At 37.5% G+C, this 13,858-nt stretch overlaps 1 long non-coding RNA gene across 2 annotated transcripts in view; it reads right to left on the bottom strand.

Annotated features, from left to right (window-relative positions):
* LOC307183813 overlaps positions 1 to 13,858 on the bottom strand; it is a 187,412-nt gene that overhangs the window by 78,825 nt on the left and 94,729 nt on the right. The gene's annotated exons all lie outside the window — the stretch shown is intronic.

Genomic DNA, 13,858 nt, shown 5'->3' with positions numbered 1-13,858 from the left:
ATATCCTGATATTAGTGTAAACACACATACTTTTAAACAAATCAATATTCAGACCTTGTCATCCACATAGACTCTTATAATGTCAATTTGTGTGTAACATTGTTTCTCCCAGAAGAAAACAGGTATATTACCATGGTGCTCTGCACCCAGATGTAAAAATATCCAGGGCACCAAAACATGGAACAATTCAAAAAACTGATGTCAGTAAAATTTCTTTTAACAAAGATACAAAGCTCTCACATCTATTTTATTAAGAGTTGCTGCTATCGGGGTGCTTCAAGATGGTAAACGAGTGAGACGTGGAGATCACCTTCCTCCCCACAAATACATCAGAAATACATCTACATGTGGAACAACTCCTACAGAACACCTATTGAATGCTGGCAGAAGACCTCAGACCTCCCAAAAGGCAAAAAACTCCCCATGTACCTGGATAGGGCAAAAGAAAAAACAGAGACAAAAGAATAGGGACGGGACCTGCACCTCTGGAAGGGAGCTGTGAAGGAGGGAAAGTTTCCACACACTAGGAAGCCCCTTTCGTGAGCGGGGACAGGGGGTGGGCAGGGGGTAAACTTCGGAGCCGCGGAGGAGAGCACAGCAACAGGGATGCAGAGGGCAAAGCGGAGAGATTCCCGCACAGAGGATCGGTGCCGACCGGCACTCATCAGCATGAGAGGCTTGTCTGCTCACCCGCCAGGGCGGGCGGGGGCTGGGAGCTCAGGCTCCAGCTTCAGAGGTCAGATCCCAGGGAGAGGACTGGGGTTGGCGGTGTGAACACAGCCTGAAGGGGGCTAGTGCACCACAGCTAGCCAGGAGGGAGTCCGGGAAAAGGTCTGGAACTGCCTAAGAGTCAAGAGACCATTGTTTCAGGGTGTACGAGGAGAGGGGATTCCTTCCCTTTCTGCCCACAGAAGGCAGAGCACTGCCTAAACGAGCTCCAGAGATGGACGTGACCACGGCTATCAGCGCAGACACAACAGACAGGCATGAAACGCTAAGTCTGCTGCTGCAGCCACCAAGAAGCCTGAGTGCAAGCACAGGTCACTATCCACAACTTGCCCCTCCCCCGCTGGGAGCCTGTGCAGCCCGCCACTGCCAGGGTCCTGTGATCCAGGGACAAATTCCCCAGGAGAACACATGGCGCACCCCAGGCTGTTGCAATGTCACGCCGGCCTCTGCCGCAGCAGGCTCGGCCCACATTCCGTACCCCTCCATCCCCCTGGCTTGAGTGAGCCAGAGCCCCCTAATCAGCCGCTCCTTTAACCCGCTCCTGTCTGGTTGGAGAAAAGACACCCTCAGAGGACCTATATGCACAGGTGGGGCCAAAACCAAAGCTGAACCCCAGGAGCTGTGTGAACAAAGAAGAGAAAGAGAAATTTCTTCGTACAGCTTCAGGAGCAGCGGATTAAATCCCCACAATGAATTTGACGTACCCTGCATCCTGGAATACCTTAATAGACAATGAATCATCCCAAAATTGAGGCGGTGGAATTTGGAAGCAACTGTAGACTTGGGGTTTGCTGTCTGCGAGTGACTTGTTTCTGATTTTTATGTTTATCTTAGTATAGTTTTCAGTGCTTGATATCACTGGTGGATTTGTTTATTGGTTTGGTTGCTCTCTTCTATGTTTTATTACTTAAAAAATTTTTTTTATTTTAATACTTATTTTTTAAATTTTAATTATTTTTTAAAATTTTATTTATTTATATATTTATCTTTACTTTTTTCTCCCTCTTCTTCTGAGCCATCTGGCTGACAGGCCTGGTATCAGGCTTGAGCCTCTGAGGTGGGAAAGCTGAGTTCAACACACTGGACCACCAGAGAACTCTACCCCATGTAATATCAATTGGCAAGAGCTCTTGCGGAAATTGCCATCTCAATGCTAAGACCCAGCTCCACTCAACAGCCAGCAAAGCTCCAGTGCTGGACACCCTAAGCCAAAAAACTAGCAAGACAGGAACACAACACAACCCATTAGCAGAGAGGCTGCCTGAAATCATAATAAGGTCGCAGACACCCCAAAACACACCACTGGATGTGGCCCTGCCCACCACAAAGACAAGATCCAGACTAATCCAACAGAACACAGGCACCAGTACCCTCCACCAGGAAGCCTACACTAGCCCCTGAACTAACCTTGCCCACTGGGGGCAGACACCAAAAACAACGGGAACTACGAACCTGCAGCCTGTGAAAAACAAACCCCAAACATAGTAAGTTAAGCAAAATGGGAAGACGGAGTAATATGCAGCAGATGAAGCAGCAAAGTAAAAACCCACCAGACAACACAAATGAAGAAGAAAAAGGCAGTCTACCTGAAAAAGAATTCAGAGTAATGAGAGTAAACACGATCCAAAGTCTTGGAAATAGAATGGAGAAAATACAAGAAAAGTTTAACAAGGACCAAGAAGAACTAAAGAGCAAACAAACAATGATGAACAACACAATAAATGAAATTAAAAATTCTCTAGAAGGGATCAATAGCAGAATAACTGAGGCAGAAGAATGGATAAGTTACCTGGAAGACAAATAGTGGAAATAACTACCGTAGAGCAGAATAAAGAAGAAAGGATGAAAAGAATTGAGGACAGTCTCAGAGACCTCTGGCACAACGTTAAGCATACGGACATTCAAATTTAGGGGTCCCAGAAGAAGAACAGAAAAATAAAGGGTCTGAGAAAATATTTGAAGAGATTATAGTTGAAAATTTCCCTAACATGGGAAAGGAAATAGTCAGTCAAGTCCAGGAGGCACAGAGAGCCCCACACAGGATAAATACCAGGAGAAACACGCCAAGACACAAACTATCAAAAATTAAATACAGGGGCTTCCCTGGTGGCGCAGTGGTTGAGAGTCCGCCTGCCAATGCAGGGAACACGGGTTCGTGCCCTGGACCAGGAAGATCCCACATGCCATGGAGCGGCTGGGCCCATGAGCCACGGCTGCTGAGCCTGCGCGTCCGGAGCCTGTGCTCCGCAACGGGAGACACCACAACAGTGAGAGGCCCGCGTACCAAAAAAAAAAAAAAAAAATTAAATACAAAGAATAAATATTAAAAGCAGCAAGGGAAAAGCAGCAAATAACATAAAAAGGAATCCCTATAAAGTTAACAGCTGATCTTTCAGCAGAAACTCTGCAAGCCAGAAGGGAGTGGCAGGACATATTTAAAGTGATGAAAGGGAAAAACCTACAACCAAGATTACTCTACCCAGCAAGGATCTCATTCAGATTCGTTGGAAAAATTAAAACCTTTACAGACAAGCAAAGGCTAAGAGAATTCTGCACCACCAAACCACCTTACAACAAATGCTAAAAGAACTTCTCTAGGCAGGAAACCCAGAGAAGGAAAAGACCTACAATAACAAACTCAATACAATTAAGAAAATGGTAATAGGCACATACATATCAATAATTACCTTAAATGTAAATGGATTAAATGCTCCAACCAAAAGACATAGCCTGACTGAATGGATACAAAAACAAGGCCCGTATATATGCTGACTACAAGAGACCCACTTCAGACCTAGGGACATATACAGACTGGAAGTGAGGGGATGGAAAAAGATATTCCATACAAATGGAAATCAAAGGAAAGCTGGACTAGCAATTCTCATATCAGACAAAATAGACTTTAAAACAAACACTATTACAAGAGACAAAGAAGGACACTACATAATGATCAAGGGATCAATCCAAGAAGAAGATATAAAAATTGTAAACCTTTATGCAACGAACATAGGAGCACCTCAATACATAAGGCAAATGCTAACAGCCATAAAGGGGGAAATCGACAGTAACACAATCATAGTAGGGGATTTTGACACCTCACTTTCACCAATGGACAGATCATCCACAATGAAAACAAATAAGGAAACACAAGCTTTAAATGATACACTAAACAAGATGAACTTAATTGATATTTATAGGACATTCCACCCCAAAACAGCAGAATATGCTTTCTTCTCAAGTGCTAATGGAGCATTCTCAAGGATAGATCATATCTTGGGTCACATATGAAACCTTGGTAAATTTAAGAAAACTGAAATTGTATCAAGTATCTTTTCCAACCACAATGCTATGAGACTAGATACCAATTACAGAAAAAAAAAAAACTGTTAAAAATACAAACACATGGAGGCCAAAAAATATGCTACTGAATAACCAAGAGATCACTGAAGAAATCAAAGGGAAATCAAAAGATAGCTAGACACAAATGACAATGAAAACACGACAACCTAAAACCCATGGGATGCAGCAAAAGCAGTTCTAAGAGGAAAGTTTATAGCAATACAATTCTACCTCAAGAAATAAGAAAAATCTCAAATAAACAACCTAAACTTACACCTAAAGCAGTTAGAGAAAGAAAAACAAAACAACCACAAAGTTAGCAAAAGGAAAGAAATCATACAGATGAGATCAGAAATAAATGAAAAAGAAGCAAACAATAGCAAAGATCAATAAAACTAAAAGGTGGTTCTTTGAGAAGATAAACAAAATTGATAAACCACTAGCCAGACTCATCAAGAACAAAAGGGAGAAGGCTCAAATCAACAGACTTAGAAATGAAAAAGGAGAAGTAACAACTGACGCTACAGAAATACAAAGGATCATGAGAGATTACTACAAGCAACTATATGCCAATAAAATGGGCAACCTGGAAGAAATGGACAAATTCATAGAAAAGTAAAACCCCCCAAGACTGAACCAGGAAGAAATAGAAAATATGAACAGACCAATCACAAGCACTGAAATTGAAAATGTGATTAAAAATCTTCCCACAAATAAAAGCCCAGGAATAGAGGGCTTCACAGGCAAATTCTATCAAACATTTAGAGAAGAGCTAACACCTATCTTTCTCAAACTCTTCCAAATATAGCAGAGGGAGGAACACTCCCAAACTCACTCTACGAGGCCACGATTACCCTGATACTAAAAACAGACAAAGAGGTCAAAAAAAAGAAAACCACAGGCCAATATCACTGATGAACATAGATGCAAAAATCTTAATGGAACCCTAGCAAATAGAATCCAACAGCACATTAAAAGTAACATATACCATGATCAAGTGGGGTTTATCCCAGGAAAGCAAGGATTCTTCAATATATGCAAATCAATCAATGTAATACACCATATTAACAAATTGAAGGATAAGAACCATATGATCATCTCAATAGATGCAGAAAAAGCTTTTGAGAAACTACAACACCCATTTATGATAAAAACTCTCCAGAGAGTAGGCAGAGAGGGAACTTACCTCAACATAATAAAGACCATATATGACAAACCCACCACCCAGAATCATTCTCAATGGTGAAAAACTGAAATCATTTCCTCTAAGATCAGGAACAAGACAAGGTTGCCCACTCTCACCACTATTATTCAACATAGTTTTGGAAGTTTTAGCCACAGCAATCAGAGAAGAAAAAGAAATAAAAGGAATCCAAATCAGAAAAGAAGTAAAGCTGTCACTGTTTGCAGATGACATGATACTATACATAGAGAATCCTAAAGATGCTACCAGAAAACTACTAGAGCCAATCAATGAATTTGGTAAAGTAGCAGGATACAAAGTTAATGCACAGAAATCTCTTGCCTTCCCATACACTAATGATGAAAAATCTGAAAGAGAAATTAAGGAAACACTCCCATTTACCATTGCCACAAAAAGAATAAAACATCCAGGAATAAACCTACTTAACGAGACAAAAGACCTGTATGCAGAAAACTGTAAGACACTGATGAAAGAAATTAAAGATGATACAAACAGATGGAGAGATATACCATGTTCTTGGATTGGAAGAATCAACTTTGTGAAAATGACTATACTACCCAAAACAATCTACAGCTTCAATGCAATCCCTATCAAACTACCACTGGCATTTTTCACAGAACTAGAACAAAAAACTTCACAGTTTGTATGGAAACACAAAAGACCCCGAATAGCCAAAGCAATCTTGAGAAAGAAAAACGGAGCTGGAGGAATCAGGCTCCCAGTCTTCAAACTATACTACAAAGCTAGAGTAATCAAGACGGTATGGTACTCGCACAAAAACAGAAATATAGATCAGTAGTACAGGATAGAAAGCCCAGAGATAAACCCATGCACGTATGGTCACCTAATTTATACAAAGGAGGCAAGAACGTACAATGAAGAAAAGACAGCCTCTTCAATAAGTGGTGCTGGGAAAACTGGACAGCTACATGTAAAAGAATGAAATTAGAACATTTCTAACGCCATACACAAAAATAAACTCAAAATGGACTAAAGACCTAAATGTAAGGCCAGATACTATAAAACTCTTAGAGGAAAAAATAGGCAGGACACTCTATGACGTAAATCACAGCAAGATCCTTTTTGACGCACTTCCTAGAGAAATGGAATTAAAAACAAAAATATACAAATGGGACCTAATGAAACTTCAAAGCTTTTGCACAGCAAAGGAAACCATAAATAAGACCAAAAGACAACACTCGGAATGGGAGAAAATATTTGCAAATGAAGCAACTGACAAAAGATTAATCTCCAAAATTTAGGAGCAGCTCATGCAGCTCAATATCAATAAAAGAAGCAACCCAACCCAAGAATGGGTGGAAGACCTAAATAGATATTTCTCCAAAGAAGATATACAGATGGCCAACAAACACATAAAAGGATGCTCAACATCATTAATCATTAGAGGAATGCAAATCAAAACTACAATGAGATATCACCTCACACAGGTTAGAATGACCATCATCAAAAAATCTACAAACAAAAAATGCTGGAGAGGGTACGGAGAAAAGGGAACCCTCTTGCACTGTTCATGGGAATATAAATTGATACAGCCACTATGGAGAACAGTATGGAGGTTCCTTAAAAAACTGAAAATAGAACTACCATATGACCCAGCAATCCCCCTACTGGACAAATACCCTGAAACAACCATAATTCTAAAAGAGACATGTACCACAATGTTTACTGTGGCACTATTTACAATAGCCAAGATATGGAAGCAACCTAAGCATCCATCGACAGATGAATGGAAATATGGCACATATATACAATGCAATATGACTCAGCCATAAAGAGAAATGTAATTGAGTTATTTGTAGTGAGGTGAATAGACCTAGAGTCTGTCATACAGAGTGAAGTAAGTCAGAAAGAGAAAAATGGATACTGTATGCTAACACATGTATATGGAATGTTAAAAAAAAAAAAAGGAAAAAATGGTTCTGAAGAACCTAGGGGCAGGACAGAAATAAAGACACAGACGTAGAGAATGATATTGCACTTGAGTACACGGGGATGGGGAAGGGTAAGAACGGATGAAGTGAGAGAGTTGCATTGACATATACACATTACCAAATATAAAATAGATAGCTAGTGGAAAGCAGCCACATAGCACAAGGAGATCAGCTTGGTGCTTTGTGACCACGTACAGGGGTGGGATAAGGAGGGTGTGAGGGAGATGCAAGAGGGAGGGGATATGGGGATATATGTATACTTATTGCTGATTCACTTTGTTATACAGCAGAAATTAACTCAACATTGTAAAGCAGTTATACTCCAATAAAGATGTTAAGAAAAAAAGAAGACAAAAAAGTGTAAAAAATAAAAGAATTGCTGTTATAATTATTTTTTCATTTTTAGTAACTACCAATCTTATAATATGTTCAAATGGTTTTGACTAATTATGTAACATCCATAATTGTAATGACAATCCATTGAAAAATAATTTTTAAACACAAAACATTCTAGAACTAAATATATAAAACCTGAAATTAAAATCTCAGTGGAATAAGTAGATATAAGAAAGTTGGCAAATTGGAGAGGGGTCAGAAGGAAATAATGGATGGGAAACATATAGGAAAGGACAAAAAACATAGGGGATATGAGATGAAGAAATTTAAGATATGTTATTGAAACTTAATGATAAGAGAGAGATAATGAGGAAGAATCAATATCTGAGAAATTTCAAAAATTGATAAAAGACATCATGCTACAGATAACAGACACATTATGAACCTCAAGCAGGATTAATGAGAGAAAACACAGCAATCAAAAATCAGAATCCAGAAGACAGAAGATTAGAGACAAAAAACATATTTACTATTTTTAAAACTTTAGTCTTATTTCACCATCTCTAGCCTTGGATCTCTGTATACTTATGTGTATAAGAGCTAATGTGACTCAGAGAAAGCACAATCTGGAGAATGTCTGAAGTCCACAGCCCTAGCTGTACAGTCCAAAGATTAGGGAATGATCTATCAACATGGCTGTGTTCTGGTGAGGGCCCACTTCCTACTTCATAGCGGTCACCGTCTTGTTGTGTCCTAACATGGTGGAAGGGGGAAGGGACCTCTCTTGAGCTTCTTTTACAAAGGCACTAATTCCATTCATGAAGTCTTTGCTCTTACGAACTAAATATATCCCAAAAGCCCCCATCTCCTAATACATCTACTTTGAGGGTTAGGGTTTCAACATAATAATTTAAGGAGGACAAAAAAATTCAGACCATACCAAAAAGTAACTTTTAAACATAGTTTTGACTCATAATTTTTGTACTACTTATTGCTTTTCTGGATTTGTTAAAACTGAGTAATTACTGGCATTAAGGTTACCATTAATGACATATTTTTAGACTTTTTTTTTAACTTGAGAGCTATCAAATTGAATGAGTTTAATTAAGAAAAAGGTTAAATTGCAAATAAATGTAGCTTCATTTTATATATAATATTCACATATTAAGCTCATTGACATTTTCCTCCAGATTTCAGTGGGCATCAAATATCCCAGCACTCTTAATCAAGGTTCAATTGTACTTGGGAAATGTACGCTGCTGAGACTGGTTGTTTTACCCAAAGAAGACTTAATAGTTTAAACTAAAGAGTATCATGAGAGTTAAGGTCATGAGTAGGAAACCCAGAGGCTAAGCAGAAAGCAGAAACTTAAGCAGTATTTTTCACAGTTCTGTGGTGCTGGGGAAGTAAACATATGGTCCAATTCTACCAAAGAGAAGGGGCCCAGGTGGAAAAACTAAATAGACTTTGAAATAAATGATGTAAGTTTGATTATACATTCTGATGGGAAAACAACAAAATAAATAATAAATTAATTAATAAATTTTGATCTATACTTAAACCAAACAAAAAATCCAAGCAGATTTTAGACCTAAATGCAAAAGCTAAAGCAATAAATCTTCTAGAACAAGACATACACTATCCTTGTAAACTGGGGTGGGGTAAGATTCATTTAAAAAGAGCACAAAAGCATAAATAAAAGATAAAGGAATGTATTAATAAATTATACTTTCTTACATACAGAATGTATAGAGACCTCCTACAAATATGTAAGAAAAAGACAGATGATACAATAAGAAATAAGCCAAAAATTTGAACATGACCTTCACCAAATAAAAAATCCAAATGGCCAATGAAAATACAAAAGGTGCTCAGAATCATTAGGTATTAGGAAAATGCAAACTCATCCTCAAATGAAATATGACTGCACAACTACTAGAATGATGAAAATTAAAAAAAAAAAAAAAACTAACAAATAAGGAGAAATCTGAACTCTCATAAACTCCTGCTGGTAGTAAATATTGGTACTGCCATGTTGTAAATATGTTGGCAGCGTTTTGTGCATTTCTTAATATAAATGTCATGTCTTGATAATGAATATACTTTGAGAAAAGCAAAAGAAATCATTTTCAAATTTTAAAGCCATCTTGCCACAACCAACCACTTCTTAAATCACTGGGAACGTTTTTTCCCTCTAAATGACACTTGTTTCCAGAATTTTGAAGTTGGAATTAACTATGTGATATTCCTCCTCCAATTTTGTTTCACCTTTCTGAGATTTTTTTTTTTCTGATTCTTATCTCAGATATCTAGTAAGTGTGCCCCTCTGAACAAAATTAGCCTCTGGACATTCTTAATCTTTGAATTCTATCTCATTACTTTACATTATGTATCAAGTCTTATTATGCTTTGGACTTTTCTACATTGTCTACATCTAGTCAAGGACAGTCTTCTCTCTTTTGTCATGGTGAGGGGACTCTGGAGTCTTCTATTTAGACTTCCCCAAAGTGATAACATGGGATATTAGAAGGAATATCAACAGACTGGGATATAGGGGTATGAAGTTGCTCTGATACAAATAACACGATACAGCCCAAAAGTGAAATGTAACTGGTCTAATTAAGATGATCAGGCAAAACTGTTTCCTGTCTGTAAACAAATCGTAAAGCGTGTTAACCCAAAGATTTCTGGAAGGTTCTATACAATTGTATACAATCTGAGGGAAGCTGACTGCAATTATAATTTAAGAAATTAATCCATATTAGCTGTCCTTAACATCAAATACTCTATTACTATTGCTAATGCTAAAAATGATGGGTGATCAGCAGGCTGAAATGTGTGTGTTAACATTTGAAGCTTCAGAGACAGCCAGCTTAAGCTCTTCTTTGTCCAAGTGGAAAGAAGTATTCCAAGGGAAAAAACTTACTTTTTCTCTCTGTTTTGAGTATGTTCATGTTCAAGGAAGGCAGACTCTCTTTCAATGTCATTATCATCATAATAATTAGTTTATGTATGTGTAGGAAGGTTTTTCTATTAGAGAGAGAGAATCTATTGTGTCATGGTAGAAATGGAGGGCCATTATCATAAAGGACAGAAATTTTATGGAGAATAACTTGCTTAGGTTTAGAGAAGTTCTTCTAAAGAAAATCCAAACTCTTATGATGCTTTGATTCCACCCTTCCACATTATTCTGGTCTCAATATGCTGGTCTCTAATCTAAAGAATGACTTAGAATCTTCACCTTAAAATTTCAAAAGTTTGGGAAACTCTAAAGTTGTAAAACAATTTTTGATGTAACCTCAGACCCATATATAGCCTTGGTTATCTATTTATAATTATAACACACTTCACCGAGTCTGAAAGCTCCCTGTGTAAAAAAACACGTTTTCCAAATTACTACTTAGTACTTTAGGAATAAACTGAAAAGTAGTAAAATGAGCTGACAGAATACTCAAGAATTGTTAAGAGATGATGCCATGAAAAAGTAGCCTAGTCTTCACACCCCTCTTAAGCAGACCTGGGTATTTGACTAGAATGACCTAGTAATATTTCTGAATTTGTCTGTTAACAAACAGATTTTCCAAAAGCAAAATCAACAGGCAATAAGCTAAGATTTTCAAGGACATGAATCACCATTCAACAAAATTTAAAAAAAAAACCAAAACCTTGTCAAAATGAATCTAGGTAAAAAGGAATCTATGCTTGCTCAATCTAGTAAATAAACCTGGGTCAGAGAGATTGACCAACCTAAACCAAACAAAACAAGAACAAAAGGATTTATCTGCAATGAAACAAAATGAATAAATAGAGGTGGGTAAAGTTCCTTGGTCTTACAATGAACTTTTCTACATCTAACCAGAAGGACATGGTATATTTCTGGAACAGAGACTAGTACATGATGCTTACCCTTCCCTTCCAAAGGAGAAATGTGATAGTCATTTCTGCATCATGGTAAAGTCCATATGCCTTCCCCAGTGTCTTTTCTCTTTCTGTTGCAACAGTGGAGGATGTATTTAGTTAGCCGTATTTTCAATTTCCAAGAATTATTTTTCAGCCTCTCATTGCTGCTTTTAATTATGGGGTTTTTTAAATTTTCTTCGACGGATACAATATGGTCCCAAATCCCTCTGCAGCTACTAATTAGAATTAAGTCTCTTCTATTTCTTGAATTATCTTTGCATCCTATATTTGTCCTCTCATATGAATTATTAAAATTATTTTCTTGCAAGTCTCTTTACTTTCACTCCATCCCTATAGTCTGTTGTTCATAAAGCAACTAAAGTGAACTTTGAAAGAATACAACATAGATGGTGATGCTTTCTAGTCCAAGTCATGTAATGATTCCTCCATTATATGTCAACTAAAATACAAATCCTTCACCTTGGCCTACAAGTCCCTTCTTTGTTACTGCTGGCCGCAGAACCACCAACATCACTACCACTCTCCGTCTCCATCATTTTAAACCTTCTTGCTCCCTTTCTCTTTTTCCAACAATTAAGCTCATTCTTCCCCTGGCTTTTGCACTTATTGCTTCTTCTGTGTAGAATACTCTTGCCCTCATATCTTCATCTGTCCCACCTCCTCCAAACTTCCACTCAAATCTCCCCTCACTGTAGAGCGTTTTAATATTGACTCTACATAAAGTGTTTGCCAACACATTCTCCCCCATCCCATTTTGCTTCATCAAAACTGATATTACTGTTATGGACTGAATTGTGTTCCCCCAAAATTCTTAAGTTGAAGGCCTAACCCCCAATGGGACTAAATTTGGAAAAAGAGCCTTTAAGAAGGTAATTAAGTTTAAATATGGTAGTAAGGGTTGGTCCCTAATCCAATGGGACTGATATAAGAAGAGAAAGAGACGCTAGGATTTTGCACACAGAGAAAAGGCCATGTGAGGACACAATGAGAAGGCAGCCATCCAGGAGTCAGGAAGAGAGTCCTCACCAGAAAGCAATGGTGCCAACACCTTGATCTTGATACTCCAACCTCCAGAACTGTGAGATAATTAATTTCTGTTGTTTAAACTCTTTGGGATTCTCTTATGGCAGTCCTAGCCTTCTAAGGCAAGTATACTATATTTTTGTTTACAGGCATTTCTTCTTTTAAAATAAGGCATAATATTCAATATAGAGAGGATTTTCCTCTTTTATTCACCATTTTATAGCCAAGGTATGTCATTCATTAATGACAGATGAACAAATGAATACATGAAATACATAAAAGTTTTGAACATTTTCTATAATTCTGTAATTTTCTAGGCTTCTTCAAGTTACACTATTTTATTTTCCTTTGTAAATCTTTTGTCTGATCTGTTCTGGTAGGCATTAAATGAGCTCTTACAATTTCAAGTCCAGGCTTGTGTCTTACCTCTGGGAAATTTGCTTTTATCATTTCGTTGATAAATTTCTCCTTTCCATTTCCTCTGTTCTCCCTTTCTGAAATTCCTTTTATATAAATGTTAAACCTCCTAAATTAATGATTCAGGTTTCTCAATGTTTCCTTCTTATTACTAAACTCTATTTCTTTTTTTGTTCTACAGTTGGGAGATTTCCTCGATTTTTTTCTTCTAGAACGTCTATTAAATATTTTATTTAAGCAATCGTATTTTCGATATCTAAGAACTTGTTCATAGTCTCTCCTTTCTCCTTTTCATAACAGCTTATGCCATTTTTATATATCCAATATCTTCATGAATCTTTCTGAAGCTACTAATTTGAATTCTTTTAAATTATTTTATATTTCCTGATTTTTCTCTGCATTGTGAAAGCTATTCTGCATGTGTCATTTGAGTTGTTTTATTTTTAAATTTGTACTTCTATGTCCCTTAAATATCTGGTAATTCTCCCTTGTCCATTCATATTTATTAGTCAAAACTTAAAAAGTTTAACATGGGGAACTATGTAAATTTCTTCAGCAGTTGTGTTGACACACTTATGCAGCAGGTCTCTGCCCAGCCTGGGAGTGTGACAAAGGTTTCTATGTTTGCAAGCATGGTGCAGTGATTAGCAAGTTTTATTTGTGATATAGGGACAGGCCAAAAAGGCTGGCACCTCAGCTCAAATATTTTCTTCTTCTATTTCTGTATGTCTTAAAAACACCTCCTGCAAATGTTCTGGACTGTGGCTTCTTTGACTGGCTCTACTTCAAATATCAATCACTTCAACTCTTCCTCTTCCCAACATGCATCAAAATACCTGGTATGATAATACACCTTCATCTCACTATCATGTACTGAAATGATTGGAAATATTCATATGTAATGAAATTTGGGTGAATGAGGGAGTTATGCTCCATC

The sequence above is a fragment of the Stenella coeruleoalba genome, assembly GCF_951394435.1.
Source record: "Stenella coeruleoalba genome assembly, chromosome: 3".
Lineage (NCBI taxonomy): Eukaryota > Metazoa > Chordata > Mammalia > Artiodactyla > Delphinidae > Stenella > Stenella coeruleoalba.
The sequence above is the reverse complement of the archived record's forward strand: the minus strand, read 5'-3'. Positions and strand labels throughout refer to the sequence as shown.